Genomic DNA, 19,461 nt, shown 5'->3' with positions numbered 1-19,461 from the left:
GGGGAGGCTAGGCGGAGGCATAGGTGGGGGGGAGGGGGAGGGAAACCAGAAGCAAGCACAAGCATAGGTTGGTTTCAACCGATGCTATAAAGCTGGCTCAGGCTGAGCTCCAGTTGCACTGGGGTCCCTCCCCCACCTCCCCCGGCTGCCGCCTTTTACCCTCTGTTCTCCCCTAACGAAGGGGAGAGGTGGGGAGGGGAATTGTGAAGAGGTTCAGGAGAATCACCTATCTACAAGATAATTGGAGGAAGAGAGGAAAGGGAATTGCTGCCTCTCTGGAGTTGGGGCCTAGAAAGGGGGGGAGGAGGAAGTATGTGGGAGCGGGGGGTGAGGGAAGATATATTTAAGTATCCTCGCCCGCTGCCTACCATAGCTGGGAGGGGGGAGAGGGAGGAAGAGGAGAGAGCAGAAGGAAATAATTTTTTTTTTTTTCTGCATCATTATGTTGAAGTTAGGGGTTGTTATACTTAGAGAGAAGGGAAACCGGCTTGGGCTTCATAAATTGAAAGGGTGAAGATAGATTGAGCGGGAGGGGGCGCGAGAGAGCCCGCAGAGAAACACTCCGGGGCATATAGACCCACGGAGAAAGTCACACAGGTGGCACCTATAAAGTGCCGTGTGAAATAGGGATAAAATATTTATCCAAGGTGACGAGAGAGAGAGGCGGTCTTTAGTGTAAGACCGGTCTCTCTTATACGTCATCTGAGGGAGAGGGAGGGGGTTTTTTTTTTTTTTTGATCCACGGCTGTCGATGGAGGATTTAAAAATTGTCTCATATAACGTCAAAGGGCTAAATGTACCAGAGAAAAGACACATACTAATAGCAGAGTTAAGACGTCTACGCACTAGTGTTGCATTCATACAGGAGACACATTTTAGGACAGATAAACTACCCTTTCTAAAAAATAAACACTTCCCATATGTATATCACTCTACGTATTCAAAATCGAAGTCACGGGGGGTGTCTATACTAATAGCAAACGAGATTCCATGGACCCTTCAAGATAGTGTTCAGGACCCTGAGGGGAGGTTCCTATTTGTTAAAGGACGAATTGGCGATATACAAGTAACAATGGCAACGGTGTACGCACCGAATATCCGACAAGACAGGTTTATATCTAGAACTTTAGGTGAATTGGTAAGTTTTACAGAAGGCCAATTAATTATAGGTGGGGACTTTAATGTACCTATGTCACCAAAAATGGATACTTCATCAGGGTCCTCAACGCTTACAGGGGGAACGAATAAAAGGATCTTAAAGGCTCTATATGATGCCCAACTGATTGAGGTCTGGCGCCTACAACATCCATCTGAAAAGGATTACACATTCTACTCTACACCACATAGGAATTATTCCAGAATAGACTTTTTCTTTATACCTCATGGTCAGCTCCAGGCGGTGAAAGAAACCGGAATAGAAAGCATTACGTGGTCTGATCATGCACCTATAACGTTAATATATAGCCTAGGAACAAACCCTACTCAGAGGGGGAATCTGTGGAGGCTAAATGAGAGCTTGCTACAGAGAGAGGAGATATTAAAAGAAGTAGAGGAAGAGATGAAAGTCTTTTTCGAGATAAACGATCTGCCTAGCTGTAGTATAGGAACGTTATGGGAGACTCACAAGACAGTAGTTAGAGGCATTTTTATTAAACATGGGTCACGCATTAAGAGGGAAAGGAACAAACAGCTGTCACAACTTTTGGAAAAACTTAGAATTTTAGAGATAGAGCATAAACAAAGCATAGCAGACAAAACAATAGCAGAATTAAAGTTAGTCAGAAGGCAAATAACAGACCTTTTGCAGTATAAAGCGAAGGCCGCAATACAAAAAGGGCACAAGCTGAACTATGAATCCGGTAACAAATGTGGAAAAGCGCTGGCTAGATCCATTCAAAGGCAGAAATCAAGGTCATATATACCCCACATTATTACAGCTAAAGGCATTAAGAAATCACTGCCAGCACAAATATTGGAGGAATTTGAAAACTACTATTCTGCATTATACAATTTAAAAGAAACGTCCCCTAGGCAAGAAGATATGGAAAGTTACTTAGCACAATCGCAATTACCTAAATTAAAGGAGGAAGATCGAGAGTATTTAGAAACGAGGATCACCATAGAGGAGATACAGCAAACACTAAAAACAATGAAACAGGGGAAGGCACCCAGACCTGATGGCCTGACAACATGCTATTTCCAGACTTTGATTCACATCTTAGGTCCCTATATGGAAAAATTGTATAATGCAGCAGATGTAGAGGGTAACCTGCCCAGGGACACTCTTACAGCTCATATTTCACTAATATTAAAAGAAGGTAAGGACCCGGCACAATGTAGCAGCTATAGGCCTATATCCTTATTAAATGTAGACCTAAAGCTGTATACTAAAATTTTAGCAAATAGACTAGCAAAAATACTCCCAAGTATAGTTCAGCTAGACCAGGTAGGCTTCATAAGATCGAGGGAAGCAAGAGACAATACTACAAGAATATTGAACTTAATACAAGTAGTGAAGGAAAAAGAAATACCCTGTGTAGTCTTGAGCACGGACGCCGAGAAGGCATTTGATCGGGTGGGATGGCCTTTTTTGTTTTCGGTGCTCGGATACATCGGATTAGGAGAGGTCATGTTGGATAGAATAGCTAGAGTATACACAGAGCCAACGGCAAGGGTGAAAGTTAACGGGCTCCTGTCAGATGCTTTCCCAATAAGAAATGGTACAAGACAGGGGTGTCCATTGTCGCCCCTGCTATTTGCTTTGACAGTAGAGCCTTTCTTATGTAGGGTTAGACTAAATCAAGATATCAAAGGTGTAGAGTTAAAGGGGAGACAATATAAGATAGCTGCTTACGCAGATGACCATTATTTTCTTTGTCTAGCCCGGGTATTTCGCTGCCGAACCTGATACAGGAGTTCAAAAAATTTAGCACCATGTCTTATTTAAAAATTAATTATGGAAAATCAGAAGCGATGGGGGTGGGGATGCCTGTGTCCCAAATTAACCTATTGAAAAGCAACTTTGGCTTTAAATGGAAAGAGGAAGCAGTAAAGTATTTAGGGACATATATACCGGCAAAAATATCACAAGTCTATGACCTAAATTTTCCACCTTTGTTGAAAATGACTAGGAAGCTATTGGAACAGTGGCAGGGAGGTCTTCATTCCTGGTTTGGTAAATGTAATCTGGTGAAGATGACGATCTTACCAAAATTTCTCTACCTGATAAGAGCATTACCGGTGAAAATTCCAAGGGCCTTTTTTAAGGCAACACATTCCCTATTTTTGAAATATATATGGTCCCATAAAAAACCCAGAATAGCACGTAGAACTTTAACCTTACCAAAGAAGAGGGGTGGGTTGGCATTCCCTGACGTATACATATATTATCAGGCAGCTCAGGTGAGCAGAATATTAGACTGGTGGCATCAATCGGAAAACAAAGTATGGGTACAAATCGAACAGGCACAAACGGAAGTAGACCTGAAAAGAGCTATGTGGTGCTACGAATCTCTGCCTAAAGGTCTGAAACAACACCCAATAATTGGAAACACACTTCGAGTATGTACACAATCAAACATATATAATAAGTTGACAGGAAAGGAATCACCTTTGTTCCCGATTCTGGGGAACCCTCAGTTCACCCCGGGTCTAGATACTAGACAGTTTCCAACATTGAGGGAAAGGAAGCAGGAACAAGCCTCGTCTTTTCTAATACAAAACAAATGGCCCACAGTTAATCAACTGGCTGATAGAAATGGACCATTTGATATACCCTTCTGGCAAGCGGTCCAATTACATCATTATCTGGCCTCAATATTAAACCCGAGTAGCTATGGTAGAATATTAACAAGATTTGAAAATTATTGCGTAAAATCAGGAAATATGTCGCGTACACTATCGATTAGCTATGACATGTTAATAAACCCAGAGGAACAACCGCAGCTCCCATGGGTGGAAAAGTGGGCAAGAGATCTGGAGAGTGATTTGTTGGAGGAGCAGGTCCAGAGGATAGTGAAACTTGCCTTTAAGACAGCTAGATGTACGAAGATTCAGGAGCTGAATTATAAGGTTATAACAAGATGGTACATTACACCCAAGAAAATTCATACTTGGTTTCCGAGTGAAACAAATAATTGTTGGAGATGCAGAAAAGAAATAGGCACTGTGTATCATATCTTCTGGACCTGTCCTGAAATAAGACCATTCTGGAGGGGGGTCAGGAATATTATACAGAAATTTACGGAATATAAAATAGAAGAAAACCCGGCTTTTTTTTTGTTACACTTATCGGATATACCGGTAAGGAGATATGAAAGCTCTGTTATCCCCTACCTGGTTAATGCGGCTAAAGCATGCATCCCAGGTAACTGGAAAAAAATACAACCACCCTCACTAGCAGAATGGATAAATAGAGTAGAAGAAATTAGAAGAATGGAAGAGTTAATTGCTTTTGCACAAAATAGACAGGAGAAATACAAGAAAATTTGGGATCCATGGAATCAGTTTATGGTTTCTGAGGAGGGAAACAATATGTTATAGGATAAGGGAGGAGGAATAGATTTGAGGTGAAGACGAGTTCTCCTAGTCGACAGCCGTGGATCAAAGGGGTCTAGATTAAAATAATTTTTTCCCTTTTTTTTTTTTTTTTTTTTTTCTTTTCTCGTTTTAGGGTGGGTAGGGGAGGGAAATGGAAAAAAGTGGGAAAAAGTACAGGATTATAGGATAAATAAGATATAAAAGAAAAGGTGTAATGATAATTATTGTAATAGAGATAGCCACTATGCTAAAATGATAAATGTATGTATTGTTTGAAAATCCTGAATAAATTTCATATTTGGAAAAAAAAAAAGGGGTTTAGTCTAAATTGCTGCGCCTCTGAAAAGCGATCTGCTTTTTGTCTTTTTAGAGGCATTTGTCAGGTGACAAGAAGGCGATATGACACCTGTTTTAGACCTATAAATGAATAACAATTAAGATTTTTTAGAAAAAAACCTATATTTGCAGCACAAGCACTGCATTAATGCATCGGTTCACTAGCGTGCTGCTTCATTTATATCATATTACTATTAAATTGCAGCTGTTGCTTTATTGCAAGTCTTTCTGTAGATCAGATATATGATCTGCGCGGGTTCAGCTGCTGCTCTACACACATTTCTTCTTGTCTCAGCAAGAGCTGGGTGACAGAATGTATGTAATGTGTGAAGAGGGCATCTGACACTCACTATACATTAAAGTTACTTGGTTTCTTACATAACAGCATATTAGACCTATATATAAATAGTTAATTATCCACTTACCTATAATTACAACGTGATCAGAAATTTTGCAGCTTAGCAATCATTCGATGTGGTGGTTATCCGCTGACATCCGATTTGCGTCCTTTCCGATCAGTTCCGTTTTTTGGAACGGAAGAGAACCCTATTTTTCTTCTGTTTAACCACTTAAGCCCCGGAGGATTTGGCTGCTAAAGGACCAGGGGTTTTTTTGCGATTTTTTACTGCGTGACTCTAACGGACAATTGCGCGGTCGTGCGACGCTGTACCTAAACGAATTTGACGTCCTTTTTTTCCCACAAACAGAGCTTTCTTTTGGTGGTATTTGATCACCTGTGCGATTTTTTGATCACGCGCTATAAACAAAAAAAGAGCGTAAATTTTGCAAAAATAACAATATTTTTCACATTTTTTTATATGAAATTCCCCCAAAAAAAAGTAAAAATCAAAATTTTTTAAAATTTTTCGGCCAATTTCTTTTATGCTACCTATGTTTGGTAAAAAAAATCGCAAAAAGCGTATTTTGATTGGTTTGCGCAAAAGTTATCGCGTTTACTAACAAAGAGAAAGATTTTTGTCATTTTTGGTGTTTTTTTTTTTAACGCGTAATGGCGGCGATCTGCGATTTTTTTTTCGGTACTGCGACATTGCGGCGGACAGATCGGACCCTTGACTGACATTTTTGACACTTTTGGGGTTACCAGTGACATTACTGCAGTAATCAGTGCTATACATATGCACTGTTACTGCAAAAATGACACTGGCAGGGAAGGGGTTAACTTTATTGGACAGGGAGGGGTTAAGTGTGTCCTAGGGGCGTGCTTTCTACTGTGTAGGGACATTCCTATTGGTGTAAAAGCAAAGATCCACCGTTCTACATAGTAGAACGGTCAGATCTTTACTTTTACACAGGGAGAACTGACAGGCAGCTTGTTTACACAAGCTGCTCTGTCTTTCTCCCTTCACAGGAGCGATCGCAGTGTGACTGGCGGACATCGAGTCCGCCGGTCACACGCACTGACTTGCCTGTGAACGAGCAGCGGCGGGCGCGCGCCTCGGCGGGCGCGCGCCCGCCCGCGATAGGCTCGCAAGTCAGTGACAGGCGAGTGACGTACCGATACGTCACTCTGCCTGGCCGGGGCTGACCGCCACAGTATATAGTCGTGCGGCGGTCGGCAACCGGTTAAGAAAAGGAACGGATGCAAAAACGGATGTCAGCGGATTCATCCGCTGACATCCGTAATCCCATTGACATACATTATTTCCGTTTATCATCCGCAAACGGATGGGATGATAAACGGACTTACGGAACGGACACTCCAAAGTGTCATCCGTGTCGCACTCCTGTGCGGTCACGGACCCCCCCGCGCGCGTGTGACCGGCGGACCCGATGTCCGCCGGTCACTCGGCGATCGTTGGGGGAGAGGTAGAAAGTCAGGCGGCTAGTGTAAACAAGCTGTCTGTCATTCTCCCCTGTGTAGAAACAATGATCATACGGTTCTGCTATGTAGGACCGTTGATCATTGTTCCTACAGCTCAAGCCACAGCCAATCACAGTTAGAATCACGCCCCTAGGGACACACACAGCCCCTCCCTCTCAAATAAAGTTAACCCCTTCACTGCCAGTGTAATTTTACAGTAACAGTGCATATGTATAGCACTGATTACTGTAGAAATGTCACTGGTAACCCCAAAAGTGTCAAAAATGTCAGTCAAGGGTCCGATCTGTCCGCCGCAATGTCGCAGTACTGCAAAGAAAATCGCAGATCGCCGCCATTACGCGTTAAAAAAAAACAACAAAAATGACACAAATCTTTCCCTTTGTTAGTAAACGCAATAACTTTTGCGCAAACCAATCAAAATACGCTTTTTGCGTTTTTTTTTTTTACCAAACATATGTAGCATAAAACAAATTGGCCGAAAATGTTAAAAAATTTAGATTTTTACATTTTTTGGGGGGGAATTTCATATAAAAAATGTGAAAAATATTGTTATTTTTGCAAAATTGACGCTCTTTTTTTGTTTATAGCGCATGATCAAAAAATCGCACAGGTGATCAAATACCACCAAAAGAAAGCTCTGTTTGTGGGAAAAAAAGGACATTATATTCGTTTAGGTACAGCGTCGCACGACTGCGCAATTGTCCGTTAAAGTCACGCAGTACCGAATCGCAAAATACCCCCTGGTCAGGAAGGGGGTAAAATCTTCTGGGGCTTAAGTGGTAAAAAAAAAAAAAAAAGTGCCTGAACGAAGGAAAATACGGACCACCCCGTGTGAATGGACCCATAGAAGGGCTGATAACACTGTTTGAGATGAGATGCGTGTGAAGTTACAAGGATTTCTGGCAGGATTAACAGGAATGTTTCTGTAGTTGCAGACTTTGTGCTTACCCTGAAAAAAGGAAACAAATGCAGCCACATCGTCTAAGGGCAAGTGAGCTTCAATATGTTACATTTTGGTTAAGGTAATTGGCTCTTGTCTAAATTTGCCCTAGTATGTGGATGTATGTATGTGAGATAGGGACCTTAGATTGTAAGCTCTTGAGGGCAGGGACTGATGTGAATGTACAATACAGTATATATGTATGTATTGTGATGGTATGCGAGGTGAGGTAGTAGATAATCGCTATATCTCACCTCGCATACGTTCTGTAGTGAGAGACTAAAGAGGAATCCGGCCCGGGTTTTTCCAGCCTCTGTGACAGGCTAGGATCCGGTCCAGAGATTGTGGGTCACTTGAGTCCATGCTCAGGTGCACTTTAAATGAACAGGAAGAGAGCACAGGAAGCAGTGGCGGCTGGTGCTCAAAATTTTTGGGGGGGGGCGCAAAAAGAAAAATGCAATAGGTATTGCTTCGCGTCAAAAAACGTGGTAAAAAATTGCGTGACTTTGAGGTCATGGTACAGGCATGGCACAGGTGATGGTATAGGCATGGCACAGCTGATAGTACAGGCATGGCACAGGTGATGGTACAGGAGATGGTATAGGCATGGCACAGGTCATGGTAAGGGCATGGCACAGGTCATGGCACAGGTGATGGTATAGGCATGGCACAGATATGGTATAGGCATGGCACAGGTCATGGTACAGGAGATTGTATATGCCCCCTTTGAATGCAGAGACCAGGGTACATGCCCCCTTTCAATGCAGAGACCAGCGTACATGCCCCCTTCAATGTAGTGACCAGCGTGCGTGCCCCCTTCAATGCAGAGATCAGCGTGCGTGCCCCCTTCAATGCAGAGATCAGCGTGCGTGCCCCTTCAATGCAATGAACACTGTGCTGTGCCCCCTTCAATGCAATGAACACTGGGCCGTGCCCCCTTCAATGCAGAGTTCAGCGTGCGTGTCCCCTTCAATGCAATGAACACTGTGCTGTGCCCCCTTCAATGCAATGAACGCTGTGCTGTGCCCGCTTCAATGCAAAGAACACTGTGCTGTGCCCGCTTCAATGCAATGAACACTGTGCTGTGCCCGCTTCTATGCAATAAACACTGTGCTGTGCCCCCTTCAATGCAATGAACACTGTGCTGTGCCCGCTTCTATGCAATAAACACTGTGCTGTGCCCCCTTCAATGCAATGAACACTGTGCTGTGCCCCCACAATGCAGAGTGCAGCGTGCGTGCCCCCTTCAATGCAACTGTGCTGTGCCCCCTTCAATGCAATGAACATTGTGCCGTGCCCCCTTTCAATGCAGAGCGCCACAGCATTGTCCCCAATCATTGCAGAGCGCCACAGCATTGTCCCCAATCAATGCAGAGCGCCACAGCATTGTCCCCAATCATTGCAGAGCGCCACAGCATTGTCCCCAATCATTGCAGAGCGCCACAGCATTGTCCCCAATCATTGCAGAGCGCCACGGCATTGTCCCCAATTAATGAAGTGCACCACAGCATTGTCCCCAATCATTGCAGAGCACCACAGCATTGTCCCCAATCATTGCAGAGCGCCACAGCATTGTCCCCAATCATTTCAGAGCTCCACAGCATTGTCCCCAATCATTGCAGAGCACCACAGCATTGTCCCCAATCATTGCAGAGCACCACAGCATTGTCCCCAATCAATGCAGAGCGCCATAGCATTGTCCCCAATCATTGCAGAGCGCCACAGCATTGTCCCCAATCATTGAAGAGCGCCACAGTATTGTCCCCAATCATTGCAGAGTGCCACAGCATTGTCCCCAATCAATGCAGAGCGCCACAGCATTGTCCCCAATCATTGCAGAGCGCCAAAGCATTGTCCCCAATCATTGCAGAGACCAGCGTGCGTGCTCCCTTCAATGCAGTGTGGGTTCCCAATGCACTTAGCTGGCGGCGGCTCCTCTTCAGTCCCGGCAGCGGCTTCTCCCCTCCTCAAGATTCCGTCCTCTTCTGCGGCGGCGGGAAAATTCGCTATTGTCACACGGATCCTCCTCTTGGCCAATCAGGGATCAATCCTCCCGCTTCCTGATTGGCCGAAAGGCAAACCCCATGCCATTGGCCGAGGAGGAGGCTGGAGGACTGAGGAGACGCGGGGACTGAAGAGAAGCTGCCGTGAGGTAAGTGCACGGGTCTCGCGGGGGGGGGGGGGGACGCTGGCAACTATGGGGACAGCTTTCCTCAGCTCTGAAATTTATTGTCTAACTGTTGAGGCTGGTGGCAAGCAGTGGGGAGAGATGCTGCTGTGGTGTTGGTGAATGTTTCAAGGCATGCTACTGAACAAATCTATTATTATTGTCATTAGGTTGCTATTGGAGATATCATCATAATGTGTATGAAGGTGTGAAAAGTTGCTTAAGTGATCATATGCACTGTGAATGTGCTTTTATATTTATTTGTTGGTAATATGAACGTGTGGATATTTATTTGGACCTATTTTATAGCTATGCCCTGCCCCTCTCCCCAGCACCTGTGTCCTCTTCCAGTATAACTCTAGACAGCCAGATAGTCGATGGCATAACCTTGTAAAAATAAAATGACTTCTGATATTCCCATCATTTTTTGTCCCTTGTTTATTCATGTAACCAAAAGAAATACATCTGTATTACCCCATGGTCAAAAAATTCTACTCTACATGCACTTTTTGTGACAATATAAGATTTTGATGAAATTGCTCAGTCTAAAGGTTTGCGCTCAGAAATTTTTTTATTTGCTGAGCACAGTAAAAAATTAGAGGGAACATTGACTGCGAGATGTCACCCTCCTTCGAGCCAGAGAAAATGTTATGGTGAATAGGGAACCGGTAGATCCTTACTGGGGGGTGTCTTTCCCCTACATGGCCATCAAAAACAATTTATTGTATCAGGTGGTAAAACGTGGAGAGGATGAGGTAGAACAGCTTCTGGTTCCCAAACCCTTCCGCAGGTTGGTCCTAGACCTGGCCCATGGTCATGTAATGGGGGGACATCTCGGTATCAAAGACCAGGGAGAGAATCGCCCAGAGATTTTTCTGGCCCGGGTTGCATACAGATGTCAGGGGGTACTGTGAATCATGCCCTGAGTGCCAAATGTCAACACCGTCGCCCCATTTTCGCAGTCCCCTGGTCCCTCTACCAATCATCGAGGTTCCTTTTGAGAGGATTGGCATGGACCTGGTGGGGCTGGTAGTGAAGTCTGCCCTGGGTCACCAGCATATTCTGGTAATCCTAGACTATGCAACACGCTATCTTTAGGCCATACCCTTGCGTAACACTTCCGCTAAGGCTATCGCCAAGGAGTTAGTCCAGGTGTTTAGTCGAGTAGGAATCCCAAAAGAAATCTTAACCGATCAGGGCACCCCATTTATGTCCAGGGTTACCAAGGAACTGTGTAGATTATATAAAATCTCCCATCTCCGTACCTCCGTCTACCACCCCCAAACAGATGGTTTGGTCGAAAGATTTAATAAAACCTTGAAAAGTATGCTAAAAAAGGTGGTTGACAAAGAAGGGAGAAATTAGGATTTTTTGCTCCCATATCTTATGTTTGCCATACAAGAGGTTCCTCAAGCATCCACAGGGTATTCTCCCTTTTGAGCTCTTGTATGGTAGACCTCCCAGGGGGCTTCTGGATGTTGTCAAAGAAACATGGGAAGGTGAGGCCACCCCATATAGAAGCGTCATAGAGCATGTCTCCCTGATGCAAGATAGAATCGCTGCTGTCCTGCTACTGGTGCGAGATCATATGGAGCGAGCTCAGGAGGCCCAGAGGAGGGTCTATGATCGGGGTGCCAGAGTCCGTACTTTCAGCCCCGGGGACAGAGTGTTGGTACTGGTTCCCACGGTTGAAAGTAAGTTCCTAGCCAAGTGGCAGGGTCCATTTGAAGTTATTGAAAGGGTAGGAGAGGTCAACTATAAAGTCTGCCAGCTAGGGAAAAGGAAACCCCAACAAATTTATCATGTGAATCTCCTAAAGCCCTGAAAGGACAGAGAGACTTTATAAGTTGCATCTCCAGCCCCAGCAGACCGGGTACCGGTAACACCTGACGTCCCCATAACAGATTCCCTGTCTGTGGCACAACAAAATGATGTTAGGGGGGTTTGTGTGCAAAAATAGAGACTTTTTCTCCCCCTTACCTGGACTGACCAACTTGATCCAGCATGATATAATGACGGAACCAGGGGTTCGCGTAAATTTAAAGCCATATAGAATCCCAGAGGCCAGACGAGAGGCAGTCGCAAAGGAAATCAAAAATATGTTAGAGTTGGATGTGATAGAAGAGTTCCACAGTGAGTGGTCGAGCCTCATAGTACTGGTCCCAAAACCTGATGGCACTATCAGGTTTTGTAACGATTTTAGGAAACTCAACAGTGTATCCAAGTTCGAAGCATACCCGATGCCGCGGGTCGACGAAGTCGTGGATAGGTTGGGACAGGCCCGCTACATTACAACCCTAGATCTAATGAAAGGCTATTGGCAAATACACCTAACTGAATCGGCCAAGGAGAAGACTGCCTTTTCCACTCCTGAGGGCTCGTTTCAATACAAGCGGATGCTTTTTGGTCTGCATGGGGCCCCTGCGTCCTTCCAGCGAATGATGGACAAAACTTTGAGACCACAGCGCTCGTACGCAGCTGCTTATTTGGACGATGTGGTCATCCACAGACCAGATTGGGACTCGCACCTCCCCCGAGTGCAAGCAGTGGTAGTTTCCCTTAGCGAAGCAGGTCTCGCGGCCAACCCAAAAAAATGTGCCATGTGCCATAGGCCTGGAGGAGGCCAAATACCTTGGGTATGTTATTGGTCTGGGACTGGTGAAGCCTCAGACCATTAAGATTGAGGCAATTCAAAAGTGGCCCCAACCGGTAAACAAAAAACAAATTCAGGCCTTCTTAGGCATTACGGGGTATTACCAATGGTTTATACCCAACTTTGCCACCATTGCCGCCCCTCTGACTTACCTAACAAAGGGTAGAGGGTCTGTCATGGTCAAATGGAATCCTGAAGTGGAGGAGGCGTTTCAGAAGTTAAAGCAGGCCCTTTGTGTACTGCCGGTGCTGGTGACCCCGGACTTCACAAAGGAGTTTGTGGTACAGACAGACGCCTCTGAGGTGGGCCTAGGTGCTGTACTATCCCAGAACAGAGGTGGTGAGGAGCACCCGGTTGTATACCTAAGCCGAAAACTAAACAAGCATGAAAAAAGTATGATATTGTCGAGAAGCAGTGCCTCGGTATTAAATGGGCTTTGGACTCCCTGAAGTATTACTTGTTGGGGAGGTCATTTAGGTTGGTCATAGTTCATGCTCCCCTAAATTGGATGTGTGACAACAGGAAGAAAAATAGCCACGTGACAAGATGGTCCCTGGCTCTACAGCACTTTAAATTTACAGTAGAGCTTAGGCAGGGCAAGCTCCAAAACAATGTGGACCACATGCACTGCACAAAACCGCATGCACTGTATGCTTTGGTCAATTGCTCAATCGCAGGCGGGATATGTGACGGTATGCGAGGTGAGGTAGTAGATAATCGCTATATTTCACCTCGCATACTTTCTGTAGTGAGAGACTGAACTGGAATCCGGCCCAGGTTTTTCCAGCCTCTGTGACAGGCTAGGTTCCGGTCCAGAGATTGTGGGTCACTTGAGTCCATGCTCAGGTGGACTTTAAATAAACAGGAAGAGAGCACAGGAAGGCTCTGGCCTGAGACTCAGAAGGGAATCTGAGAGAGGAGCTTTGTTTGGACTTTAAAAGAAAAGGTTTGCTTTACCATGTGTTTTAGTGGGTGATGGGGACCAGCCCCACATCGTATAGTGAGAAAAACTGCTGTTTAGTTTAGCGCCGGACGGCAAGGATTTATTTTACTGTTTTGTTGTTTTTTTCATATTTGCAAACCTCTGCTAAATAAAGCTGGCAACCCACCAGACTTTAAAGAAATGACCTGCATGCTGGCCTTATTTTCCTGGAAAAGGTGATCCCTGTGAGCTAATCTCCCACAGTATATACAATTTGTTTGTAAGTCGGTACAGGTTAAGTGTAGCTCTAGCCAAAATAATAATTTTGAAGTTTTTTGGATAGCATAGGGAAGGGTTACCACCCCTGTCACATTTGTTTTGCTATCTGTGCCCCTGTTCAGAAGATTTCTCCTCACTTTCTGTCCCTATGAGAACTGGATTTTGACAAATTTGGGTTGTTGTGGAAACAAGTATTAGTGCTAAAGCTTTCCCATGAGAACTCTTACAGGAGAAATTTTCCCTTCCTAGGGGTAGATTTCTCCTCACTTCCTGTTGTCTCTCTCCGTTTGTAAGTAGGAGTCGTTTGTAAGTCGGATGTTTGTAACTTGGGGACCGCCTGTAATATATTTGTATTGTATTTTTAGATGACAACTGTACTGATTAAAGGAAAATCGTATGATCTGGTATCGTATGAGAAAAAAATTATGCGCTTCTCCGATCGGATAATATCGGATGAACTGTCATGATCGGCTCTCGAAAGCTCTGTACTAACATAGTTACATAGTAGGTGAGGTTGAATAAAGACAATAGTCCATCCAGTTCAACCTGTGTAGGTGTGTGTGGCTGTAATCATCTCTCATACCCCTGAATGTTTTTCTCCTTGAGATGCACGTCCAATAGTTTTTTGAAAGCCACCATACTTCCAGCAGAAACCACCTCTTGTGGTAGAGAATTCCACAATCTTGTAGCCCTAACGATCCAATTATCCTATGATTGCTTCAAAAGCGGTATTTTTGCGTCTGATTTTTAGATAGTTTGTACGGGCCATTCGGTCAGATAATTTATGTAGCATTTATTTTTTGGAATCCTTTTGCCCTTGGTTCAGGTATGCAAGCCAGAAGGCGTGCTTAGCTGAGAAAGCCCCTTCTCCAGTTGAAGAAAAATATGCCCATGAGGACTCCTGGGATATACACTGCTCAAAAAAATTAAAGGAACACTTTGAAAACGCATCAGATCTCAATGGGTAAAAAATATCATGCTGGATATCTATATTGATATTGACTGGTAGTGTGTTAGGAATAAAAGGATGCCACATCGTTTGATGAAAATTATCAACCTACAGGGGGCCTGAATTCAAAGACACCCCGAAATCAAAGTAAAAAAGGATGCAGCAGGCTAGTCTATTTTGCTGAAATTGCATTGCAGCAACTCCTTCAACCAGATCTTAATAATTCTAAGACTGTTGATCCAGAAAAAAATCAAACCAAAAGTTACATGCTTCTGTCAAATGCAGGCAAATCACTCATTTGTGGGAATAGCTGTTTGTTTCATTACTATAGCAATAAGAATTTCCCAGCATGTCAGGGTACATAAAACACTTCTATCAGTTGCTGCTCCCAAAGCAACTTATAGTCGAATGTCCACACTACAGTCATACAGGCAAACACACACTTGGATCAGTTTAGATTGAAACCACTTAACCCATTATTAGTACAGCCTTTCTCAACATTTTTACCCCAGAGGAGCCCCTAAATTTCTGCTTTCAGGGGACCCTTACTAAAACCAATTAATTGAGGATCAATGGCAAAATATCCCCTTGCACTGTACAAAGTATGCAATCCTTACAGTGGTAGTCAAAATGCACCCTTAGGCTCCATGTACACGGGACGTTGTTAAAAGTCCTTTGAATGCTGGAATTTTTAGGACGTTTAAAACGTCCGTTAGGTCGCGTTTGCACCCGCGTTTAGCGGGCGTTTGCGTTTAGAACCGTTCCTAGAGGTCAAAAAAATAATTCCCCTTTAAAATGGAAAAACGCGAGTGCTAAACGCGGGTCATCGCGTTTGGCCGCGTTCGGTCGCATTTTTGCATTTGAAACGACGGGAAACACGTTAGAACGCAAATAATTGCTTTCCAAAAAAACGTCCCTGAACTCCACTGCCTGCAAATGACTGTAAACGACATTGTGTACATGGACAGATAAGATAACATGTAGATGGGTTCAGGGGCTTCTGAAAGAAACGGCCCACTGCTCCTAAGCGGCCATTTACAACGTCCCGCGTACATGGAGCCTTAAGCTGGCCATACACAATTAGATTTTGATTGGAAAGTTTGTAGAGAAATTGGTTGTCAGAAGGTTCTCTCTTGCCACCATTGAGTCAACTAAATTTGTTTGAAATCCCTTTAAACTTTCATCCAGACCTGCTATTTGTATGGAATCCCAGATATACAGTACCGAACAGGCTTCATTACAATATGTATGATTTTTCTTGCAGAATAAACACATTTACATTCAGAATTTTGTTAAATCAAGAAACTTTCTATCATGCTTCTTTGAATTTTTTCATCACTACCACTGAAAGTGAGCATTGTTTTGACCCCAGTAACCGTTAGAAATGGCAGAAAATGTTCAGAAAACAAACATTTTTGAGCTAAATTATAATGGTGTATGTCCAGCTTTACAGATAGCTAAAATGACCATTGGTATCATGATGATGGCTTTGCTAAGTGCCGGTGTTCGTCCTGGAACTATGAAGGCACCACCAAATGGGATATCAATAAACCACAGTTTAATAAACCCCTAATAACCTCTGGAGAAACCCTTATATTCCATGAAACCCTGTTAGTGTTGGTTCACACTATGGCGATCCGACTTAGGGGGCGACCGGTGAAGTCGCGTGCAGCGCGACTTGTACGGGCTTCATAAAATGAATGTCTATGCAAGTTTCTCCAGGTCGCCCCGAAGTAGTACAGGACCCTTTCTCTAAGTCGGAGCGACTCGTGTCGCTCCTATTAGAACGGCTCCTGTACCACACAATGGACCGCGACGGTGCACGACTTGTCAGGCTGACCAAGTCTCCTGACAAGTCGTACTAGTGTGAACCGGCACTTAGGGATTGGCTGCACTAGTACATTTGTGGAGTGTGAATGGAAAACTTTACAAACAGAACAATAACATAAACTTCATACAGGAAGAACCCTGGTAAACTGAATCTAGATCTTCAAGTTCTTACTGATGTACCATCATTCTGTCTAAATATGTTTTTTTCTTTAGCATTTTACTGGCTTTTCAATTAGCAAAAGGCAACAAGCTTGGGTTATGAAACTATAGTCAAGGCTGCTTATATGAAATACACTGCCTGGCCAAAAAAAAAAAGTCGCCACCAAAAAAAAAAGGTCACACACTCAAATATTTTGTTGGCTTAGATTACGGCACGCATTCGTTGTGGCATTGTTTAGATTAAACTTCTGCAATGTCACAAGATTTATTTCCGTCTATACATTTTTCACCAAGATCTTGTATTGATGATGGGAGAGTCGGACCGCTACACAAAGCCTTCTCCAGCACATCCCAAAGATTCTCAGTTGAGTTAAGTTCTGGACTCTGTGGTGGCCAATCCATGTGTGAAAATGATGTCTCATACTCCCTGAACCACTCTTTCACAATTTGAGCCCAATGAATCCTGGCATTGTCATTTTGGAATATGCCCGTGCCATCAGGGAAGAAAAAATCCTTTGATGGAATAATCTGGTCATTCAGTATATTCAGGTAGTCAGTTGACCTCATTCTTTGGGCACATGCAGTAACTACCTAATAGGATAGTAGGCTTAATAGGCTCAAGCCCCGTACACACGCGTTGAAAATTGGCAGGGAATTTTCGGCCAGCGTCCGATCGGCTGATTGTCGGCTTCTTAGTATGATGCTTCCGACAACCAACTCCGACTTTTTGGCCGAAAAAAATCTGGTGTGCATGCTATAAAATTTTTGTTGGCCGTCAACACAACGGCCGATTTTCGTGCAGTCAGTACAGATTTCGACAGGGAAAAATCTGATGAGCAAGTCTGGGCATGCTCAGTGAAGAAAACACACAAAGAAAACAAACCAACACATGACATCACTTCTGAAGTAGAATTTTGTTGGCCGAGAAAATTCGTGTGCAGTCTAGGCACATTCCAACCAACAAAACACAACTTGGACAAAAGTCGGACGATCGGTCGGCCGATAATCGTTGCGTGTGTACGAGGCTTTAGTTTAGTTAGTTGCTTAGTTAATTCCAGGTGGTGGCCAGGCAGTGTATAACACTCTCCGAGCCAAACTTGCAGTGCAGAGCATCAAATACCCCAAAAAGATTTTAACAAGATTTCCTAAGGGGATAAGGTTTTGAATCAAGGGGACGTATTTATATTAGTGCTAATTTTTTTTTAATCACATTTTCAGTGGCTCTATTATGAAATAATTAATTATACTAACTTTTAGGATTTTGCATAATTAGTAGAAAAATGGGAGTAATATATAGCTAGTAAATAAGTAGCTTGGAAATTAAGTTTACTATCAAGTTACTCGAGATAACTCACAAAAAGTACAAAAACTACAAATATGAATTAGCTTGAAATGGATAAAATGAAGTTTTGAGCTTTATGTTTAGGTACCTGTTATCCTGGGCAATGCAGAATGTGCGACTCTTAGGCTATAAGGACCCTCTGACTCTTCTGTCTTCTGCAGCTGATGACACGGGATCTAGACAGCTTTAAAATAAAACTTGAGATGATAAAAGAATATATATATCTATGATTTAGACATGGAATGATAGATGGGAGGAGAATTATCAGACTAGATCACATCACACATCACTCATTTTTAATCTACTCACTGAAGCAATGACACAATAGCTGTAAATATTCAATTGCGATGGATGTTTGGAAGCCTTCATCTGCTGGGTGGGAACGCCAGTCTCCCGGGGCATTACTTTATGGGGTGAAGAGGCTACAATTGTCCCATGAGGTTAAGGAGCCCGGGCATGACTGGTGTTTAAGATATTGTGATAGATAATATGGAAATGTGGATTATTTATACCAGATAGAACTATTTATGTGCATGTCAACTGCACATAACTGATTTACAGTATCTTCTTGCGGCAGAATAGAACCAAGCCCTTGTGGTATACTATTCCAATGTCACTGTCACAATTTTTTCATGTTGTCTAATGCAATATTGCTTTTTGTTGAGATTTTTAATGAAACTCTGTTAACTATTTGAGTATAAGCCCATATCTACCTCTTCACTCCCAGGCCATTTTTCAGTCACTCGGGCATGCAAGACTGTACCAAAATTAATTTTATATGATTTTTTGAGTCAGAAAGAGCTTGCTTTGGTGCTATTTAACCACTTGCCGACCGCCGCACGACTTTTTACTGCGGCGGTCAGCCCCATACGGGCAAAGTGGCGTAGTACTACGTCGCTCGCCTACGAGCCTCTAGGGGGTGAGCACGCGCCGCCAGAGGCGCGCTCCCGCCCCCACTCTTTCCCTGACATGTCCGCGCGAGTGACCAGTGGTTCCGATGTCCACCGGTCACTCGCGATCTCCCGGTGCAGAGGGAGAAAGGCAGGCGGCTGATGTAAACAAAGCCGTCTGTCATTCTCCCTGATCTAACTGCAGAGATCATACGATCCTGCTATGTAGGATCGTATGTCTCTGTGGTTACATCAAAAGCCACGCCCCTTGACAGTTAGAAGCACGCCCCTAGGGACACACTTAACCCCTTGATCACTAATAAAGTTAACCCCTTCCCTGCCAGTGTCATTTTTACAGTAACAGTGCATATGTATAGCACTGATTACTGTAGTAATGTCCATGGTACTCCCAAAAGTGTCAAAAATGTCAGTCAAGGGTCCGATCTGTCCGCCGCAATGTCGCAGTCCCGCAAAAAAAAATCGCAGATACGGCCTGGTCTTTGAGCAGCCAAATCCTCCGGGGCTTAAGTGGTTAAAGCAGTTGTAAAGTGTTTTTTTTTTTTATTGACATAAAAACCATGTTATACTTACCTGCTCTGTGGTATTGCACAG

The 19,461-nt window shown here is 43.8% G+C and overlaps 1 protein-coding gene across 1 annotated transcript in view; it reads right to left on the bottom strand.

Annotated features, from left to right (window-relative positions):
• The window catches only part of LOC309560825 (uncharacterized protein), a 64,137-nt gene extending 46,029 nt beyond the window's left edge, over window positions 1-18,108 (bottom strand). Inside the window, exon 1 of the mRNA XM_082264502.1 lies at window positions 18,048-18,108. The gene's annotated coding sequence lies outside the window, so the exon portion shown is untranslated. The remainder of the gene's footprint in view (window positions 1-18,047) is intronic.
• Between the last annotated feature and the right edge of the window lie 1,353 nt (window positions 18,109-19,461).

This window comes from Pelophylax lessonae, assembly GCF_965119305.1.
Source record: "Pelophylax lessonae genome assembly, chromosome: 7".
NCBI lineage: Eukaryota > Metazoa > Chordata > Amphibia > Anura > Ranidae > Pelophylax > Pelophylax lessonae.
Note: the sequence above shows the minus strand (reverse complement) of the source record. Positions and strands in the feature narration are given on the sequence as shown.